Source organism: Sitophilus oryzae, unplaced genomic scaffold (genome assembly GCF_002938485.1).
Source record: "Sitophilus oryzae breed Bouriz unplaced genomic scaffold, Soryzae_2.0 scaffold_1507_pilon_pilon, whole genome shotgun sequence".
Classification (NCBI taxonomy): domain Eukaryota; kingdom Metazoa; phylum Arthropoda; class Insecta; order Coleoptera; family Curculionidae; genus Sitophilus; species Sitophilus oryzae.
This window is the reverse complement of record NW_022146178.1, coordinates 737,048-757,457: the sequence shown is the minus strand read 5'-3', so window position 1 is coordinate 757,457 and position 20,410 is coordinate 737,048. Positions and strand designations below refer to the sequence as shown.

General features: G+C 31.5%; 1 protein-coding gene across 8 annotated transcripts in view; it reads right to left on the bottom strand.

The window, feature by feature from the left end:
- Window positions 1–20,410, bottom strand: part of LOC115878260 (cAMP-specific 3',5'-cyclic phosphodiesterase) — a 743,109-nt gene that overhangs the window by 440,808 nt on the left and 281,891 nt on the right. Inside the window, exon 1 of one of the 8 annotated variants that reach the window (XM_030894686.1) lies at window positions 14,880–15,017. The exons of the other annotated variants lie outside the window; for them this stretch is intronic. The gene's annotated coding sequence lies outside the window, so the exon portion shown is untranslated. Of the gene's footprint in view, window positions 1–14,879; window positions 15,018–20,410 lie in introns of those variants that run through there. 8 annotated transcript variants of the gene reach the window in all.

Genomic DNA, 20,410 nt, shown 5'->3' with positions numbered 1-20,410 from the left:
AAAGGAAAAAGTAGGCACGCCACTGGTTTTTTAGAAGTTTAATATTTTTGGATTTAGTAATTAAAAATATTATTTTTTTGTCTCCTGACTTTTTTGTCTATCTTGCTTACTTCTTGCGAAAAAAAGTTAAATTCTAATTGGTAACTAATGTTATAATTGGTATTCTAATGATACCCTGTATCTCGAAAAGGAAGCTTTAAGCTTTTTTTGCAAGTTCTATCGTCTATTAAATTTTCCCGATTAAAATCTGAAAGACCCTGTATATGCAATTAAAATTAAAATTACTTTTAATTATTTTTTCCATAGCAACTGTTAAAATTGCCTTATATCTATCAAAAATAGTAGATAAAATAGTACTTTAACCGGAAGGGTAGATTAAATGATACTTTAACAGCGAGGATAGGTTAAAAACTTTATTTCTCCTGCATAGGGCACGTTTTTTAATTGCTTTCATTTTTGAAAATTTTTGTATTCCTTTTCATAAGTTATTCGGGATTTAAATGGAAGTAGTTTGAATATGGCATTTGTGGCTTCAGCCTGAATATCTGTTGGTAATTTACTTATTTCGCTTTGAGCCATTTCTGGCTCCAATTCAATCAGCAATCAACACGAAAGAGAATTAAAAAATATTGACTCAAAACTGACAACTAAAGATAAGCTTTATTTATTTGACAAATTACGTAGAAAGAAACGCCAACCCAGCACAATATTATTTTTTCTACTCGTAATAAATTCCTTGAAATAATAATTTCTGAATATTTTTTAAAATGTAACTCGCTATGGAAAAAAGTATTGTTTTATACACGAAGATAAAATTGCATTATCGTCTTGTATAAAAATAACTATTATTGTCATATCAGCATGTATTACAGATTACAGTGACTAAAAATGTTTGTTAAAAGCTCCTTCTTCAAATCGTAACAAAGAGATTGAATTTCTAACTCTTTTTCTTTATTAAAGCAGTACAAAGTCGTATCTGTAAAACGGGTTTCTCAGATTTTTTCCCTTTGGCTTACAAACATTATAGGGTGATTTCGCCAGTAAGCCGGCCACCTCCAGTGGTCGGCCAAAAATGATTTTTATTGCTTATAATTTAAATTTCCCGCGAGTTCAGCTGCGCTTCATGGATTTTTTGTCTACTTTGACTTTCCAGGTAAATAGGTATCAATATTTCTTTCTACTGGGTCAAACCTTATCTCCCTAAATTGGCGCGCAAAATTAACCGTTTCGTCTGTGTCTTTGTGAACAAGTATTCAAAAATGGTGAAAGATCAAGAACAATAATTTTAAAGGTACGTTAAAATATTCCTAGATTAATTAACATTGTCAGTGTAGGTTTTTTAGGTAGAATATATGTTTAGATAATTAATAAATAGCCCCAAATATATATTTGTTCAAACTTTGGGTTAAAAATACAGTGGCCGGTTACTGGCATTAAATTATCGTAACGAAGCTAGTTGTCGGCCACCATGGCCGACTACTAGAAAAATTCAAGGAATTTTATTTTATCTTTATCTGGTTAATAAAAAATTGTAAATATTTCTCTCATTTTTTTTCATATAGTATAGGATAGCCAAAACTCTCGTACCAGTAGTCGGCCGGACTTAAAATGAATAATAACATTTCTATAGGATGTTAAATTTGATGGCCGATTACTGGCAACAGCAGAAATTGATGAATGTACCAGTTGTCGGCCATAAGTTTTTTTAGGTGGTTTCGCCACTTTTTTTTAGTTAAAAAATGTTTTCTTTTAATTCCAGAAAATGATGCGCCCTAGAAAGAGAAAGTTTCATCAATATTCTGAAGAAAATATTGACAAGGCTTTGAATTCTATAAGAAACGGGGCCACAATTCGCGAAGCTTGCAGGAATTACAGTGTTCCACGTACAACTGTACAGGACCGGCTCTCGGGACGAACATTAAGTAAGCCCTGGCAAATGGGACCTGATCCTTACCTAAGTATTGCTAACGAGAAAAAATAGCGAATTGGATAATTCAATTGGCCAAATGTGGATTTCCGATAAAAAACAGGAACTTATTTCGACCGTACAAAATATTGTTTTAAAAGAAAATATACAAACTCCATTTAAAAACAGCAAACCGGGAGAGAAATGGTACTCCTCTTTTCGTCGTAGACATCCCGAAATATCCGACCGTTTTGCTGATATTATTAGTTTGTTACAAAACCTATCATGAAAAATAAAAAATACAAGTAAATACGGGTCTGTATTAAAAAGACGCAATTTCTGACGGCCGAAAACTGGTAAGGTCGCGGCCGAATACTAGGTCATTAAGGGCCGACTACTAGAAAAAGTGCTATTTCAGAAAAAAAATAAAATAAAATATTTCAATATATTCTAGGCTATTTCTTTCTTACTCCCTCTCCTAGTACATGTATATGCTTGAGAAAGAGAGGTATATAATTATTTTAAAATCAGAGCGACCCAAATTATTAAAATACATAATACACAATGATCAAAAAAGGCCGACTACTGGCGAAATCACCCTATCTGACATTAAAAGTCCGTGAAAAGAAGGTTCCATTGAAAACGAACGCATATCGTACAATGTATCAAATGGATTTTTGCTTTGCCCTTTTTCATCTGCATAAACCTCAGATATCATCTGTTTCAGGCGGAAAATTAAATCTCTTCTTTGAGAAGTTTCAGCTGAATTTAAAATATTTATTAAAACCAAAGCCTATATCAAATATAATCCTGAGGCTCAAAGCTTTGTTACGTGTTTTTACATATTTTTTTCTTAAAACAACATTTTTTTCTTTCTACGTGCCCCCAGCAATAATAAAAATCGTAATTCATCTATACAGGATGCTACAAATTCGAGGTACGAGCCTTGGTATCTCGGTAACCGTAACAGATACGAACATGGTTAAATTGGGGCAAAGTTGCCGCTTTGAGATCTTCACCGAGATGCCATCAAAAAAGTTTTAAAAATTTCAAGGATTGCTGAGTTTTTTGGAAAAAACGGATTTTTTTGAAAAACAATTTTATTTTTTCTTGTCGTTACATTTTAGAAAATCAAAAAACTAATTGCACATTCTCATAGACACTTTATTAGGGCTATCTAATAGTATTTTTACATTTTCAAGTTAGCTGATAATTTGTGGGATACATAGGCCAACTTAATTTTTTTTAAATACGGATCTCCATTTTATATTTCAGGCTTTGAAAAACTCGGTCTCCTAAGTACAAAGATATGCCACACTTAATTTTTTTTTCTTTCGGAAATTTGGACACAATTTATTTAAACTAATTTCAAGTCCGGCTCTGTTTTTTTTAGTATTTAATATATTCATCGTTACAATATTGAGATAAGCTTTCAAACTTAACAATGACGTGGGTTGAATACTGTTAAAAAATCATGTTAAATAAATAATATAAATATAATGTGTAATATAAAAAATAAAATCCTTTCCCCGGAAGATGGATTGGAAATGGAGAGCAGTATAATGGATGACCAGCTACGTTCCTGGATTTGTCGCCAAGGGGTGGCGACATTACTTGACGTCATTTGTAAAAGTCATCACATCTCAGCATTTACAATAAAGAGTACAAAATGCATTCGGAAGTATAAGAAGAAGATCTGTTCAAAAAGCTATAAATAAAATGGACAAAAAATAAACTTGTGCAATAGGGAGGGTGGCAACCCTTTCGAATATGCAGAACATTAGAAACTAGTTTGTAGAAGTTAATTTATTAATAATAACTACGATTAATATTACGTAAATTATTAGATCGTACACTGAGATTTTAAATTCACAGTAAAAAAAGTTAAAAATAATATCCTTAAATTGCTGATCTGGATATTATTTATTTGAATCTTTCAATTGCCTCAATTTTCCTTATTCAAGTTAATTTGCGCTTATCAATATTGTTGCGATGAATATAGTCAGATTAAATAATTTAAAAAACGAGAGTCGGACTTAAATTATTTTAAATAATAATTAACTTGTTGCTGTTAAGGTGCCCAAAACAAAAAAAAATATAAAGTGTGGCATATTATATATATATATAAATATATAAATATATATATATATGAAATGAACAAAATTCTTACAGCTTTAGTGTATATTAATAAATAATATTTTCTTGCCTTTAGCTGTGTATTTTTTCTAATTTCGAAAAATCGAAAGTAGAGAAAAAATTAAAAAAAAAATAATAAGTAAAAAGAAAATTGTTTTGCTTGTCGTAAAGGGGGGAACCAAGCTCCACTCCCACAACCGGTTTCTGGGCCAACTCTCATCAGGTGGGCTGTCCAGGGGCTGGTTCTCACCGATACGGCAAGCAAAACTTCTTCTATATCTGCAGACGATGTCGTAAAGTGTCGGTGAGATATTAGTGCATCTCCCGTCAAAAGATGGTAAAGAGCGTTTTTCGGTTTTCATATATTTGAGCGGGCCGAAAAACGCTCTTTACCATCTTTTGACGGGAGATGCACTAATATCTCACCGACACTTTACGACATCGTCTGCAGATATAGAAGAAGTTTTGCTTGCCGTATCGGTGAGAACCAGCCCCTGGACAGCCCACCTGATGAAGGGTAGGCCCAGAAACCGGTTGTGGGAGTGGAGCTTGGTTCCCCCCTTTACTATACAAGCAAAACAGCTGTTTTGTTTTACTTATTAGTTTTTTAATTTTTTCTAAATACCGATTTTTCGAAATTAGATACAAATACAAAGCTAAAGGCAAGAAAATATTATTTATTATATATATGTTGGCAACATATATATATAGTATATATATATATATATATGAATATATATATATATATATATGCCCACTGGCTATGAGAATGTGCAATTAGTTTTTGATTTTCTAAAAGTAACGACAGGAAAATATAAATATAAATTTTTTTAAATATATGTATATATATATATATATATATATATATATATATATATATAACTATTTTGCTCTGCTACTATATCTTGGTGAACAGTATAAATATATATATATATATATACCTTATAGTTATATATATATATATATATATATATATATATATATAAATGTTGGTATAATATGTAGGAAGCTGTCTATTTCCAATTAAACTCACTTTAATCTAAATAGCTCTATATTTCGACATCATTTATGTCTTCATCAGGAGCGTCAGCTAAAAACAATAGTCATTACAATTGTAACTTAGGAATAAAAGTTTTTTCAAACAAAAAGAGGAAAAGCTCTATTTTATTTCGTTGCCAGTCAACATCAAACTAAGTTAAATTAAATTATTTGTAAGAGGAATTATTTAAATTGGTAGAGAAATATTGAAACTTAGGGAGAACTTGTAATGTAAGACTATTAGTTCAAAACCAAAAGTACGAAAAACAAAATTAGAACGAAGTCTTTCTTTCTCTATCTATCTATCTTTCTTTCTAATTCTATCTCTAAAATAAACAAAATTTATTATTTTTATTTAATCTTTTTAGGGGTTACACCCTTCTTCGGGAAGCATTTATATATACAGGTTGAAACTACTGACGATAGAGTTCGGTTATCTGGAAACTAAAGAATTGCTAGTTTTGAAAAGGGGTCATAAATAAGCACCTTCAGATTTTTTGAAAAAAGTTCATGGCTTACTAGATATTTCGAAAAAAACAAATTTCGGCTATTTTAAAAATTGTCCCTAATTCCATTATAAGCTATTTTAGACAAAAAGTTTTCAGATAAAAGTTGTAGATAATCACATTCTTAATGAGACTGTGTCCTCCGTTTTTTTCTATAACCTGTCATTTTTGTCATACTACACGAACAAATATTTTTTTAAATGGAAACCATAGTTGGCCATGACGTCATAAAAAGCGCCATTTTTTAAGCTTTTCAGCGATATAAGCTATAATATGTTTTCTTCGAAAAATTACTGAGTTATAGCCAATTCTTACCATTCTTAAACAATTTCACTAAGTTAGCCATCGAAACAAGTTTAATCGTCTTTGCTCTAATAAATGCGAATGTGTCACATCCAAATTTTGTAAATTAAAATAAACAAAAATTGTAAATATGCATTTTTCAAATGAAGAAAAGCGTGTAGGATTATTGGTTCAACATTTCTTGACCATATATTTTCGAGGATACGTATTGATGCGCGAGTATACGACATTGATGCGCGAGTATTTACACGCGTTGCTTCATTTGAAAAATTCATATTTACAATTTTTGTTTACTTTAATTTACAAAGTTTGAATGTGACAGCTTCACATTTCTGAGAGCAACGGCGATTGAACTTGTTTCCATGGCTAACTTAAGTGAAATTGTTTAAAAATTATAAGAATCGGTTATAACTCAGTAATTTTTCGAAGAAAACATATAGCTTATATCGCTAAAAAGCTTAAAAAATTACGCTTTTTATGAAGTCATGGCCAACTATGGTTTGCATTTAAAAAAACATATGTTTGTATCATATGTCAAAAATGACAGGCTTTAGAAAAAAGCGGAGAAAACAATCTCGTTAAGGAGGTGATTATCTGCAACTTTTATCTGAAAACTTTTTGTCTAAAATAGCTTGTAATGGAATTAGGGACAATTTTTAAAATAGCCGAAATTTGTTTTTTTCGAAATATCTAGTAAGCCATGAACTTTTTCAAAAATCTGAAAGGCGCATATTTATGACCTCACAAAACTGCAATTCTTTCCCTATTTAACCGAATCCCTATCTCCAGTAGTTTCCGAGATACCCATAGAGAACATCGTAGGAAACTCACCCTGTATATGTTTATAGAAAGCTTTTTTTATTTTTATATCTAGAATCACCCACCGAAGTTACACTATTTTTTTGACACCCTGTATAAATATTTTCTGTAGTTCAGCAACCAGAATATTCATTTAATATGTGAGTATTGCAAATGCTGCTTTTACTAACATTCCGTATACGAAACACCAAAATACTTCTTTCTTTTTTTATTACAGATAAAAATAAATATTAAAAATACTGGAAGGCACATACGTAATTTGATGAACAAGAAAATTTATGTATTTAAATACCTACATCATTCCAGAAAAAGTTCATATAGGTTGGTTAAAGTTTCCGATGTTTTGTGCTAGCTATATAACTTAATTAAATGAAGTCTTATTAGCTATTCAGAAGGTACAAGCAAGAGAAATATCAGATAACAACAGCTAATTAGCTTCAACAACAAGAAACATTATTTTAAATTAAAAATTTATAAACTCAATGTTGAAAATTAAAATAATTTTACCCTTTGTAATAAGTTCTATAGTATGCAACAGAATGCAGCAATTTATTGAACAATGTAGGCAAATTGCAAATCAAGTGTTACAATTTCTCTTGCATAAAAATCAATTTGCAGATTTTTTTGCAAAACACGCTATGTTAGTTATTTGTGCGAGGAGAAAATTTAACTTTAATAAACATTTTTAAATTAAAATGTGGTTTTAAATTTAATTGCTAATCATAATACCGGGTGCGTCTTAAAAGTGGCTCACCCCTATAACTTTTTTATTTTTACAAATAAAAAAACGAAATTTTGTATGTTAATATATGACATAAGTTAGGATTGATTGACATATTCAATTGTTTTTGGTCACTTCCTGTTTTACCGGAAATGACTCTAACTTTTGATTTTTAAATAGCCACCTCGTTTTTTGTTTACTTTATTCGATAGAAAATGACACTCTGAATAGAACGACATATCATATGTCAACTTTTGACATTTTCTCATATGGTTTATTTGAAATTGTAACATGAACCACATATAACTACAATTTAACTCGAAATACCAAGTTTATTGTTTTTCGTGGTTCCAATTTTCGGAATCGGGCACTAGTTAGGTGACTAGTTTGCGCACATAGCACGCCCACTTATGGCCTCTAAAATTGTGCACAGCGCCTGACCGGCGCAGTTATTAGAGAGATATCGGAAAACCGAATAGCGTCATCCAGTATTTACGCGTACCTTATCATGGTTACGATATGCGCGAGTCAATTTTAACGCAACACCCGCTAATAACGTTACCGCCTGACGTAATTTGCGGATCAATTACACCAAGCGCTCTTTCTAAATAACCTCTGATAACGTTTAAAAATTGCTTAAATGGGCATGTGCGGGTATTTGACAACCGGAGCCGGCCGGCGAGATCTTTTATTTTAGGTTATGTTTGAATTGTTTTGAATTATTGCTTTAGTTTTATTAGGTAAATTGAGATTTAAGTAGCTGGGATTAGTTTTAATTAAATAAATATGGCCCAAAATATGGATTCCACCTCTTCCAATACTAAAAAACCTATAAAGAGTCTTAGGTTTACAGCAGATGACGACTTAGCCCTTCTAAGAGAGTTTGTTGCTTGTTGCCCTAAACCCGTTGAACAGTAAAGCAGACGTTGAACAGTAAAGCACTGGAAATAAGCACTTTAGCCCTTTAGTTTTCAAATACCTAGTAAACAAAACAATTTCAAAGTTTTAAATTCAAAGTTAGGTTAAGTTTAAATAGCGGATCTTTCCGATCCGATAACTATAAATGAAGAGAGTTAATACCACCTAAGGAAATAACACCTGGCCTTATTAACGTCCATGCACGCTATTCGGTTTAGCGATATCTCTCTATTACGCTGTTTATTGTTATTTTACGCGAGTTTATTTTTGCGCACAGGAAATTTGCCTCGTTTGGCCATCGTCATAAAAAACAATTTTCGTACCATGAATTAGGGACAAGATTTTTATCTGTATACTTTTAGGATACCTAATCTGTGGTGGTACCAAATTATTCGTAAAAAAATGTTTTTTCCAAATATGAGCTATGGCTAAAAATACGATTTGGGCATCATTAAACCGACCAGGATAAGACACGAAAAGGATTAGACGCTCAAATCTATTTGCATGCTCCTTTATTAAAAATTAGTGTTTTTAACACAGCCATGAAACTCTAAATTGAAGTTTAAAATACGATTTTTTTTTTAAAGCGAAAATGTCAAAAGTTGACATATGATGTCATTCCATTCAGAATGTCATTTTCTATCGAAGAAAGTAAAAAACAACCGAGGGTGCCATTTAAAAATCAAAAGTTGTAGTCATTTCCGGTGAAACAGGAAGTGACCAGAAACAATTGAATACGTCAATCAACCCTATTTTATGTCATATACTAACATACCAAATCTGGTTTTTTTATGTGAAAAAATAAAAAAGTTATAGGGGTGAGCAACTTTTGAGACGCACCCGGTATACCTACTATAAAAATGAACAGTAAAAGTGGCACATAAAAAAATTAAACTAAAAAATTAATAATATATTTTTTGGAATATAAAAAAATCTCTATAATTTATTAGTTACAACTTTATTTGCAAAACCAAAAATTTTATGTATTTTTTCTTCTAAACAAAATTGTTCTAGTAATTATATTACAGCATTTAATTTTAACTTTCACTGAATCATATTATGTCCTTTAAAGCTCGTGACATATACTAAAGGGTTTCATTCAATTAATTAAATAACAAAGGGTTTCTTTGAAGTTCACAGATTGGAACAAAAACTGCCCTAGGTATAAGCGTAATCATGACATAATCAAATTAAATCCCTGTAATTTAATTAGGTACTCCATATAAAATGGCAATTAAATCGAAATATATAGCCCAAAATTAAAACTTAAATTAATAATCTAAGTAAGGTACTTTTCACTGGAATATCATTTTATTGCTGCTGAAATTTTCAAATTATATAGTTTCATTAAATTAAACGCGCCCCAGTTCGTGAATTGAACAATTACAGCAAATATTTGATGAGAGTTAAAGCCACTTGCCATAATAATTAAAAAAATGTACCAAAAAAAACATCAAAGAGGTTTCCTTTGATATTCTATTTAAACAATTTTTATGTTTTTACGCTCTTATTCTGACACCTATTATTTTTTTTAATTAACTAACATTTTAAACAAACAGAAAAAATTGTAAATTATAAAAGCTACTGTTTTGTTTTTCATTCACAAAATATTTAATTTTCTACACTCAAAAAAAAACGCAACGGAGAAATTTTTGTTCAAATTTAAAGTGTTATATTTTTGTTATTTTTAGCCCTATTTTCATGATTTCTTTAGTTTTTTTTTAGTTAGATACTTCTTACTTTTCTACTTAAAATACCTTGGGAGACTATAATTTGAAAGGCAACCTCCATTTTTCAAACGATTATTGCTCGAAATGCGTTGGATAAATATAAATAATGAATAGAAACTTTTTTGTAGAAAATTTTATAAGGAATATTTTCGGTAAGTATAAAATTTTTTGTGGGACCAATAGGTTCTGAGAAAAAAGCGAGAAACCATCGAAGGGCGTATTGGGGGTGGTTTTTTGGGGTGAAGCTCACACATTAAAGTTAAGAACTCTTTTGATTTTGAAAAGTCTCCTTTTGGTGCGTCTAATCTCAACATATCAAAACTTTATAATTTTTTCTTCTATTCGGCTATTTTAGGTCTAACATAAATATACTATTCGCTCATACTATCATTGAGGCTGCATATATCATATTGCATTATGTTTTCCCATTCTTCCTTAAGGACCAAGCGAAGTTCATTTAATGAAGCTGGTACTGCTTCACGTCCTCTAACCCCTGGGTAGTCCATAGTAGTATATAGTTCACAATAATAATCAAAGCTGCCTTGTCACATTGAAAAATAACTTCAAAAAAGAAATGATAAATGAAATCATTGCAAATTGTCGGTGGCAAGCTCATTTCGCTCTTAAAAATTAACCAAGGCATGTATTGACATGATCCAAAAAACAAAATGCTCAGGAGACATGGTTCTGACCGTAAAATTATATTTTAGTAAAATTTACACACGAAATTATTGCACGGGGTGTTTTAAAGTTAGGGTAGAAAAACGATGGGTAATTTCGATTAACTCTGTATAATATGCCAAATACTAAAGTTTATAAAAAACTGAGTTTACGAATAAAAGGTGATATAATTATATACAGCTTGTTAAACAATTCATGAAAATAAGGCTAAAAATAACAAAAATATAACACTTTAAATTTGACCAAAAATTTCATTGTCATTCCAGTATTTTTAACCATAAAAAAATAAATCTGGTAAGAGCCTATTTGCGCATTACAACTAATAAATAACAGTCATTTTTGTATATAGTTTGTCCAATGAGAGGGTGCCTGACAGTGACAGTGTGGTTCGTTGGATTAACTATATATTTAATTTTAGATAGGTATACGGATAAAAATTTGTTATATTTTAAGCTAATATCTAATAGTCCTAAAAATTCAAAGGTTCTGTTTGAAACTGCATAAAATATTATAACGACAGAAATATAAAAAAAACTGAGTTATCTTATTATTTTTAATATCTTATTTCAAAATTTTATTGGTAGAGTATAATCAAAATGTATTTTTATTATAAGTATTTTTCTAGAAAATTTATGATTCGATTTTTTTTAACTGTCAAAGTGAAAATCCGCTTAATCATAAAACTTATTCTTCGAACTGTCAGTATTATATACTTTACTTATTACTGAAAATTTTGAGAAACACTTTTTTTATAGTTCTACTTCAATATCCTATTTTCACTTCGTCTGCTCACCACACTTTGTTCCCTTCACTGTATAACTTTAGTTGATTGAGTTTTGAGCCTTTTGAAAGTCCATTCATAAAGGACGTTCGGGATGACAATAGGGAACTATGAAGCCACATTTTTAATTATGTTAACATTCACTCACGACATGACAAAATGTACATCATTTTAGTTTCATCCTAGCAACAAAATTTCATATAATTATGTATTCCTAATACCGTAAGTAAATTAAATGGAAATATGTTAATTACAGTTGAGGGTTGGAACCTTTGGTGTTACACAGCAAAATAAAAACACTAAATCACCACAATACACCAAAACACTTTTACTTTTACACTAGACGCGCGTTTCGCTAACCATGTTAGCATCATCAGCAGATGATTATAAACTAGAAGTTTATAATCATCTGCTAATGTTGTGGTGATTTAGTGTTTTTATTTTGGAAATATGTTCACGAGAAAAGAAAATAGACATTAAAATACACACACCGGAAAAATCTATAGGTATCATTTTATTAAAGTTAAAAATAAATGTTTTGAATAAACAACCACATATTTGTAGGCCGATTCTTTCTACTTCGATTGAAACGAAGTAGTCACACTAGTTATTTCTAAATTTGGGATATTTGCAGAAGTGTTTGTGCATTTTTTGTCAAATGTATAAAAAGCACCTAGCATCCATTGTTCGAATTTAACCTGTACTGGCTATGTTTTTATGATAACTGGCAGAGACGAAATGCAAAGGGCCATGGGTATGCTCGAAGCTGGAATGCGCCAAATCGACGTAGCTAGAGCATTAAATACAACGCAAAGTGTAATATCGCGATTAAGTACACGCTACCGTGAAAGTGGTGATGTTGCTGAAAGGCACACAGGGCGATATCGCATTACTACCCCTCAGCAAGATCATTTTTTACAATTAAATGCTCGACGCCGACCGACTCTTACAGCACCAGAGCTTAGTTTAATTCTCCAGAAAACACATAATGTAACCGTTAGTCCTGACACTGTTCGCAATAGATTAAGAGAGGTCAACTTAAGAAGCAGACGCCCCTGGAGAGCTCAACCCTTAACGAAAGGAAATCGAGGGGTACAATATTTGTGGGCTCAAGATCATGTTCAGTGGTCGAATGAACAATGGACCCATGTTCTCTTCACGGATGAGTCACGCTTTGGAATTCATCCAGATTCGAGAAGGCTTAGGGTATGGAGAGAACCGGGAAATCTTATTCGGTTGGATCATGTTCAGGAAGTGCACCCTTATCAAGGTGGAACAGTTATGGTCTGGGGAGCAGTCCAATTAGGCCGAAAAACCGATCTCGTTTTTCTTGAAAGGTTTCTAACAGGAATCACATATCGTGATTTAATTCTTGAGCCTGTCGTGTTACCATATGCCAATGATTTTGGGAGAAACTTCATTCTCATGCATGACAATGCACGGCCTCGTACAGCCAGAGTGGTAAGTGAGTTTATCAATGCTCATCAATTAAACATCTTACCCTGGCCGGCACAATCTCCTGACCTCAACCCCATCGAGCACGTATGGGACGCGGTCCAAAGAAGAATTTTGAGAATGGGTATGCCTCGTGAAACTCGTAGGGATCTGGTTCGGGCCGTGAATGCAGCGTGGCAGGCTGTACCTCAAGAAGAGATCGACAACCTGATCAGGAGCATGGAGAGACGATGTAGGGCTGTAATGAACAGTAGAGGATGCCATACCCTTTATTAAGTAAAAATGGTTTTATCTTTTTTTTTAATTCACAGTTTAGAATAAAAAAAAATGTGTGTATTTTTTTTGAGTTCAATAAAAATCAAGGTAAATTTGAAAAATTCGGTAAATTTCGCATTTTTATTTCCAATACGTCCTGTAAACTATTTGTTTATTTTAATTTCATTATATCAGAAATGCAAATAATAAAATTACTGACGATGGCTGGATAAAATTGTAATATCCCTATACTTTTGCGGTGTGTGTATCATATTTTATTTACTTTAAAGATAGCGATAGAAATTTATTACAGCTTTTATGGAAAGGTATAGGGTGGAAATATATGGTTATGGAAATACAGGGTGGTCTGAACTGTATTCCGGAAACTTAAATATTCTGCAGATAAAAATAAGTAAAAAAGTTCGTATAAATGTATGTCCTAAAATTCTTAGTTTCGGATATACCGGATGTAGAAGTTTCATTTTTATTTCAATTTTTGCCAAATAATTCAAGTAACGTCAATATTTATATGAAAATTGGTGTCTGTGAGTTTGTTTACATGAGAAATTTGATTTTCTGCTTGTAGAAGACGCCACCTACATATTTTTAATTGAGTTGAAGAGAAATAACTTTTTGTCCGTACCTGTATAAAACTATCGAGTAAAATAATATAAATTTACGTTTTTTACGTAAAAAGAGTCTCTTGGTAAAAATCGCTACGAGTAATGATTCTCGAGATATTTAGAATCGAAATTATAAATACCTGTCATTATTGACATAAATTAAACATGTTAAATAAATACTTGTTGAACTGATATCATAACTTTGATATGTTTTCGTGCCAAAAGTTCAACAGAAATTGTTTTATTTTCGTAGAAAAAATAAAAAGTTCCCAAATTTATCATTTCAGTCCAATAACTATCTATTCAACATGTTTCTTTTTAGTCAATAATGACATGTATTGACTATTTCCATTCTCATTATCTTCAGAACGGTTGCTCGTAGCGATTTTTACCAAGAAAATTTGTTTACGCAAAAAATCACGGATATGTATATTTTTTCACTCAGTAGTATTATACAAGTACGGACGAAAAGTTATTACTCTTCAAAACAGTTAAAACACATGTAAGTGGCGCCCCCTACAAATAAGAGTCATATTGACATCAGAATCAAATTTCTTCTGTCAAAAAACTCCCAGACACCAATTTTTATCCAAATATTGACGTTACATCAGAAATTCGGAAAAAATCGAAATAAAAATGAAACTTCTACACCCTGTATCTTCAAAACTAAGCATTTTCGGACATACATTTATACGAACTTTTCTACTTATTTTTATCTACAGAATATGTTTCCGAAGCTTCAGGAATACAGTTCGGACCACCCTGTATATCTTTCTTAATCCTCTAATAAATTAGTGTTAATTTTTGACTAATTTTGCGTCCATTTTTAATAAATGGCGTATAGAGACAGACCTCGCCAAAATTATCGAATGTCATTCTCTAGCCGTCTTTGACGGCGTTTTTTCTCGGTTATACGGTTTTTTATAGTTAAAATGCGTAAATAGACTCTTATTTGAAACAAAAAAAAAACATTCCTATAAACTAGATTAAAAAAGTTTTTCACTTACCTGCGCAGTTTTAATTCTCCTCGAAATCGTCCGAACTATTCGTCCTAGTCCGAAGCCCGGATCCGTCGTCACGCTCCATGGGACGCACCACCACCTCGCTATCGATTCCCCGCTCCAAAAATACCCATCTTATGCCACATTTCGATCAAATTTACGGCCATTTCGACGGCGATGGCGACGGCCTAATTGCCTCCACGCAATTTTTGTTTCCACGTAGGTGCACGTCATTCATTCCGTCCGGCCGTCTGTCGGTTCCGATTCGGATTGTCGAATTTTAAAAGCGTAATTGCGTCCTTCGCGTTGGCCAATCGGGTTTAGGGCCGATTCACGTATTACCGGGAACGTTTAAGCTCTGGATAGAGAGGTTAGAGAGTTATTTTAAGGCCTAATTAGACAGGTATTATGAAACTAAGATTATTCGGCCGTCCGTTGTCGATATTTATTTTTACTTACACAACGTTTTGGTCAGATATATCACTAACTGATATCATGTGTGAACTAATCTAAATCCTAAAACTACTGAGCTAGTATACTAGAGCTAGCGATGAGCAAATGCAAGGCCAAGACCAAGACTCTTGGTCTTGGTTTTGCCGGATCCAGTCTTGATCTTGCTACAAGACGCTTGCAAGTCTTTCACTTTTTTAATAGACTTTTTGGCATCTTAAAAGGGTTCACCCCTATAACTTTTTTATTTTTTCAGATAAAAATACCAGATTTGGTATGTTAGTATATGACATAAATTAGGATTGATTCACGTATTCGATTGTTTTCGGTCACTTCCTGTTTCGCCGATAATGACTACAACTTTTGATTTTTAAATGGCACCCTCGGTATTTATCTACTTTATTCGATAGAAAATTACATTTTGACATATGATATGTGATTGTATTCAGAGTGTCATTTTCTATCGAATAAAGTAAAAAAATACCGAGAGTGCCATTTAAAAATCAAAAGTTGTTTTCATTTCCGGTGAAACAGGAAGTGACCGAAAACAATTGAATACGTCAATCAATCCTAATTTATGTCATATACTAACATACCAAATCTCGTTTTTTTTATCTGAAAAAATAAGAAAATTATAGGGGTGAGCACTTTTGAGACGCATCCGATATAGACTAGAGGCACTTTCTACACAGTTTTTCAAGTAACTTAATACAGATGAACCTTAAAGAAAGAAACAATATTTGTGTGATAATGTTTTTCAATATATATTGAATCAGCATTGCTTCCTTTTCTTATATTTATTCTAATTCCTTATCCTTCAATATACTATACTGAATCAGCATTCTATAGGATGTATATCTAGGGTGTATATCTAGGGGTATATCTACAGGGTGGCCCGAACTGTATTCCGGAAGCTTCAACAGCATATTCTACAGATAAAAATAAGTAAAAAGGTTCGTATAAATGTATGTCCTAAAATGCTTACTTTCGGAGATACAGGGTGTAGAAGTTTTATTTTTATTTCAATTTTTGCCAAATAATTTCTGAAGTAACGTCACTATTTGGATAAAAATTGGTGTCTGGGAGAGATTTTTGACAAGAAAAGTTTCATTTTGATGTCAATATGACCTCTACTTGTAGAGGTCACCACAAACATATTTTTTAACTGCTTTGAAGAGTAATAACTTTTCGTCCGTACCTGTATAAAATTATTAAGTAAAAAATATAAATTTGCGACATTTTTTTGCGTAAAAAAGGTCTCTTGGTAAAAATCGTTACGAGTAAAGGTCGATTTATAAATTGAAAACGGTGCGGTTCGACGTTGCGGTTGCGATTATTTCTATTGGCTATTACTAACGTTTCAAGGTCAACGTTCCTGTCGAAGTTAAAAATTGGTTAATTTTTGACGTAAAACGTCAACCGCAACAACAACCGAAAAATTTATAATTAACAAAACATCCTGCGTATAAAAAAACTTTTTACCGTCCGTAACGTCGGGCGTCGAACCGCGACGTTTTCAGTTTATAAATCGACCTTAACGGTTGTCGAGATATTTAGAATCATGAAGATGTCATCATTGACATCAATTAAACATGTTGACTAAATAGTTATTAGACAGAAATCATAAACTTGAAATGTTTTTCTGCCAAAAGTTCAACAGAAACTGTTTTATCGTCATTTTTTTCGGTGAAAAATTTGATTAATTCGATAATAAACTATCTACTCAACATGTTTATTTTTTGTCAATAATGATATCTATTGACTAACTCCATTCTAAATATCTTGATAACGGTTGCTCGTAGCGATTAAAAAATCACAGTAGTTTTATACAGGTTCGGATGAAAAGTTATTACTCTTCAAAACAGTTAAAAAACATGTAGGAGGCGGCACCTACAAGTAGGAGACATATTGACATCAAAATCAAATTTCTCATGTCAGAAAACACTGACACCAATTTTCATCCAAATATTGATGTTCCTTCAGAAATTATTTGGAAAAAATCGTTATAAAAATAAAACTTCTACACCCTGTATCTCCAAAACTAAGCATTTTAGGACATACATTATACGAACTTTTTAACTTATCTACTTATCTACTTATCTACAGAATATGCTGCCAAAGTTTACGGAATACAGTTCGGACCAGCCTGTATATGAATCAGCATTGCTTCCTATATGCAAAAGCCGGGAGTTATTTGCAAGCCAAAATAATAATTTTGAACATAAGTAATTTTTTTTAACATATCATATTTATTTATTTTAATGGTTCAAAGAACATTTTTTTTCAACGTTATAACAAATACGGATATATTCGGTATGTTTCGAGAAAAAAACTGTTAGGAATATGGATTATTGTTGACAGCTACCATAATAATGAGAGTTAAGTATAAATGAAAATTTTGTTATTTCTTTTTAATTAATATCTTTGAAAAATGTGATGCAAATAAAAAATGTAAAAAATGGCAAGACCTTAAGAGTCTTCGTTGATAAATCTTGGTTTTGTGTAAGTCTTGTACTGGTCTGTCTTGGTCTTGGTCTTGCAGATCAGTCAATGCTAGTATTGGTCTTGGTCGAGTACTTTATGAAAGACCAATATCAGTCTTGCTTATCACTAACTAGAACAGATTATTCATCCATGATAAAGTTGGATAAACGGGTTAAAGACAAGCACGAGATTGACCGCTAAGAATACCTGGATTATTGGTGCGTTTTTAAGTGGTTTCTGTATTGTGGAGAATTGGTGGATTGGTCAGTGATACATCTCACTGAAATGTTGTGTAAGCAAAAATAAATAAAGAGAATGGAAGTTCAAAATTCTTAAAGTTTCAATACTGAATCATTGTTTACCATATTCGAAGAAACATGTATCATATTTATGAATATTATGACTTAAAAAGTTCAGAGTTTATATCTATAATCGAATACGAGTCATGAAAATTTAATCTTTCATGACTTGTGTGAAAAAATAAAACCTTTATATTTAAAAAGACACTTGGACTAGCTTGTAGACGCCATTGTTCTGAATAAATATGTTAAAAAATACAAATCATCAATAATTCAAGGTTAAAATACTAAAAAAAATATTTTTCTGTTTCAAACAATTAAGTCGTTTAAACTTCTAGTAGTAACATAATATAGACAAATCTACCAAACCAAGCTTCTAAAAACATTTATATTTTTTAAAATCTACGAAGGCTCTTAATGGTAGTTAAATTTATCCTTAACAAGGTGGAAGAGACTTTACCAGAACTGTGCTGCCATACTTACAACCAAGTTGCTCTATATTTATGGGTTTTACTTAGATCCATTTTTGGATGATATTTAAGTAAATGTTGACCACTTGGTAGGTTTTTAAGGTACCTTAGGGTCGTTTCAAACTGAGAAGCTGCTTAGTTTTTTGGATTCAGATTACTCTAGATTCAAATTAATTTTTCAATAACTTCTCTCTTTTGAAGAATTCTCTTTTGGCAAAAATGAACGATTCGCTATTATATTCCACAAAATACAACCTTTTTTTTAATTTGGACTATAGTGATATATTGTGGTGAACACTAATTCATCAAAATGAAAAATTTAATTCAGTGTTGATATATTATGGTGAACTTTGCAGATCCACTATTGTTAAGTCTACTGTGAATTTTGATTAATTCGTTAAATCATTTTAGAAAAAGTTATTTTTAAGCTTTGATCAGGAAGCTTAATGTATTAATCAGATGAATATGCTTTGAATAGGAAATTTGTCTGTATCTACAGATGCGCTTAATATAAAACTAATAAAAAACTGGATACCGTTTTTTCAATCTCATACGATATACAGGGTGGTCCGAACTGTATTCCAGAAACTTCGGCAGCATATTCTGCAGATAAAAATAAGTAAAAGAGGTCGTATAAATGTATGTCCTAAATTGCTTAGTTTCAGAGATACAGGGTGTAGAAGTTTCATTTTTTTAGTAACGTCAACGTTTGGATGAAAATTGGTGTTTGGGTGGTTTTTGACATGAGACATTTGATTTTGATGTCAATATGACTACTACTGGTAGAGGGCGCCACCTACATGTGTTTTAACTGTTTTGAAGCGTAATAACTTTTTGTCCGTACCTGTATAAAACTACCGAGAGAAAAAAATATACATTTCCAACACTTTTTACGTAAAAAATACCTCTTTGTAAAAATCGCTACGAGCAACCATTCTTAAGATATGTAGAATGGAAATAGTCAATACATGTCATTACGAAAAATAATCACGTTGAGTAGATATTTAATTCACTGAAATAATAAATTTGGAAAATTTTAATTTTTTTAAATTAATCATAAATTTTTCTGCAAAAAATGATGATAAAACAGTTCCTGTTGAACTTTTGGCACAAAAACATTTCAAATTTATGATTTCAGTCTAATAACTATCTAGTCTATCTATTTAATTTATGTCAATGATGACAGGTATTGATAATTACGATTTCAAATCTCGAAAACCATTACTCATAGCGATTATTACCAAGAGACCTTTTTCACGTGAAAAACGTCGTAAATGTATATTTTTTACTCAGTAGTTTTATACAGGAACGGACGAAAAGTTATTACTCTTCAAACCGGTTAAAAAATATGTAGGTGACGCCCTCTATTAGTAGGAGTCATATTGACATCAAAATCAAATTTCTCATGTTGAAAAACTCCCAGACACCAATTTTCATCCAAATATTGATGTTACTTTAGAAATTATTTAGAAAAAATCGAAATAAAAATGAAACTTCCACACCCTGTATCTCCGAAACCAAGCATTTTAGGACATACATTTATACGAACTTTTTTACTTATTTTTATCTGCAGAATATGCTGCCGAAGTTTCCGGAATACAGTTCGGACCACCCTGTATATTTAAATTTATTATTTCCATGGTGTTCAAATTTAATAAGCCAGATTAAAGATACTGAACTGAATTTTTAAACAGAGTTAATTATTAAAATTCTGGTTCCAGTGAAAACATTAATTCATCAGAATATTATTTTAATAGTATAGAATGAGCTTCATGAGAAAATTCGTGTTTGGTATTTTTCAGAGAAAGCATTTTGTTCAAATTTTTAAAAATTA